Genomic DNA, 3,132 nt, shown 5'->3' on the forward strand with positions numbered 1-3,132 from the left:
ACAAGACAGACATAAATAACACTATACTATACAAAACAAGACAAGACAGACATAAATAACACTATACTATACAAAACAAGACAGACATAAATAACACTACAATATACAAAACAAGGCAAGACAGACATAAATAACACTATACTATACAAAACAAGACAAGACAGACATAAATAATACTATACTATACAAAACAAGACAGACATAAACAACACTATACTATATAAAACAATTAAGATGTAATACAATAGACATTGTAGCTGCACTGGTTCAATAAAATAATGCCCACGCATCGTACTGATGTCATTTGAATTTATTTACACTGTGTTACGGGCTGTATGTCGGTTCTGTGTTTTTTTGTTGTCCTTTCCCGTTCTCTCTTTGCTCCGCTATCTGTCTCCTCAGCTCCCTGCCATTGAACACATTTTCTGTCAATCCTGATTACCCTATGTGACGTCACTCGCGATTCACCAATCACCGCCTGATTCCACCTTTTTAAACCCGCCACCATTCATTCATGGAGGGGGGTTTGCGCGTGTTCCGGTTGAACTTGACCCTGCTGTGTTAATGTGTGCTGATTTGTTCGATGCGTTGTGTTTTTCTGTTGTATGTCATACTGTTCACATAACCCAACTCGTTAGTCACTCGTTCTGCGTCTGTACGTTAGTGTTCATTCACCCTGTGTGTGACACTGTGTATATTGGGGAAAGTGGACAGGTAAATACGTCACGTGACATACATTGTGCAACAAGTAGATACTCGTTTCTGTATTAGACACATTAGGTTAGGAGCATGTGCCACCCTCTGTACATTTTGTTTGGGTAGGTAGTGTAGGTTAGTTAGGGCATCATTCGACGCTGAAAATCTGTCTCATTACTTTTCCTTTGTAGTTTAGGATAGAGGGTTAATTTCAAGGTAGAGTGGTTTTTGTTTTGCTTATTTCTTCGTTTTGGCACAGCTCGCATCCCTTTCCCCCTTTGTGTCTTTTGTTATCTGTTTTTTTTGTAAGTATTGTAAATATTGTAGATATTAGCTGTTCTTTCACTTGTCACCACCACTTGTATATAAAATACACAGCTTTTGCCCTCTATTTTGTTGTCCTGGTTGTTAATTGCCACATACACGCCAAAGACGATCTAACCTTATCCTTTCATGTGTTGCATCCCATCCATACCCCTAAACACCTTCTGGGATCGTAACACACTCTCTCACGCGCACTCCCTTCAGACACCGTGAAAACTATAAAAAATATAAACATATAACATTCAAATATACATCTCACAATCATAACTAGATTTGTAAAGTTCGTCGCGACAAACTTTGATGTTGGCTTTGACGGTGCAAGTATTCGCCAAGGCCTGTGCATTTTGGAGGCGAGTGGACAGAAAGATTGTAAAAGCTACTGGACCGCTAGGGTGCCAATACTTTTGGAGGTGAGCGGACATGAGCATGTGACGTGATCCGAATACCCGTGAGGTAGTTCCCCTCATTGTGCTGAGTGTTTTGATATGTCACATGTCCATGTTGTGCAAATTTTTAATTTTCACGTGACGTCACGTAACATGACCACAATACCCGTGGGGCAGTTCCCCTCATTGTACTGAGTGTTTTGATATGTCACATATCCAGGTTGTGCAAATTTTTAATTTTCACGTGACGTCACGTGACATGACCACAATACCCGTGGGGCAGTTCCCCTCATTGTACTGAGTGTTTTGGTATGTCACATGTCCATGTTGTGCAAATTTTTAATTTTCACGTGACGTCACTTGACGTGACCAGAATACCCGTGGGGCAGTTCCCCTCAATGTGCTGAGTATTTTGACATGTCACATGTCCATGTTGTGCAAATTTTCTATTTCGAGTGACGTCACCAGAATACCCGTTGGGGTGCCAATACTTTTGGCAAAAAGTGGCTACTGAGGGTCTGGACATTTCATGTCAATACTGCAGTCATTATGGGATTCTACTTATTATACTGCATAGAACAGTACATGCATTTCTTAATGTTGGATGTATTGTGTGTGTGAGAGCTTAGAGGACTTTTCGGAATTCCCTATTCAAGTCTATGGGATGTTCGACCGTCGACTACGGGAAAACTGAAAATTCTGTCGGAACTCCGAAATAAAAATTTGGTCCAGAGTAAGGTCCTAAAGAACCTGTCCGAGTTCGGTGTAAATCGCTCGAAAACTGTGTGTTGCAGTCTGTTCCTGTCTTGTTTCGTTGCTGCACCAAACCAGATGGTGATGGATGTGCACAGGACAGATTCGATGACTGCAGTGTAGAACAGCACCAACAGCTCCTGTGGCAGACCGTACCTTCCTTAATTGGCGTAGAACGTACATCCTCTGCTGGGCCTTTTTGATGATGGCGTTTATGTTGCACTCCCATTTCAGTTCATGGGAAATGGTAGTGCACAGAAACTTGAAGGTTTCCACAGATGACACCAGGCTGTTAGATATCGTGAGGAGGAGTAGTGTTGAGGCGTCTTTCCTAAAGTCCACTATCATCTCCACCGTTTTGAAGGTGTTCTGCCCTAGACTGTTCTGACTGCACCACAGCACCAGCCGCTTCACCTCCTGCCGGTATCCAGACTCGTCGCCATATTGGATGAGATCGATGAGCGTAGTATCATCTGCATATTTCAGGAGTTTAACAGTTTGGTCACTTGAAGTGCAGTCATTAGTATAGAGAGAGAATAGCAGTGGGGAGAGGACACGTCCCTGAGGAGCGCCAGTGCTGATTGTCCGAATGCTCGAGGTGACACCTCCCAGTCTCATGTTGTTTCCTGTCTGTCAGGAAGCTGGTGATCCACTGACAGATGGAAGGGGGTATACTGAGCCTTAGCTGTTCTTTTTTATGTTTTATCTGAAAACAAACCGTATTTAATGGGAACTGAAATGAATTGAATTATTTATTGTAGGTTAAGAAATGTACCATTATGTATTTTACAGTATATGTCAACCTTCTCTCTCTCTCTCTCTCTCTCTCTCTCTCTCTCTCTCTCTCTCTCTCTCTCTCTCTCTGTCTACGATGTAGAATTCATAGTGGATTCTATGATAATGAGCTGACCAGGTCCTTTGGATCAAAACATCTCCAAACCAGAACATTTCCACCTCCATGTTTAATAGACTC

This window comes from Tachysurus fulvidraco, chromosome 21 (assembly GCF_022655615.1).
Source record: "Tachysurus fulvidraco isolate hzauxx_2018 chromosome 21, HZAU_PFXX_2.0, whole genome shotgun sequence".
NCBI lineage: Eukaryota > Metazoa > Chordata > Actinopteri > Siluriformes > Bagridae > Tachysurus > Tachysurus fulvidraco.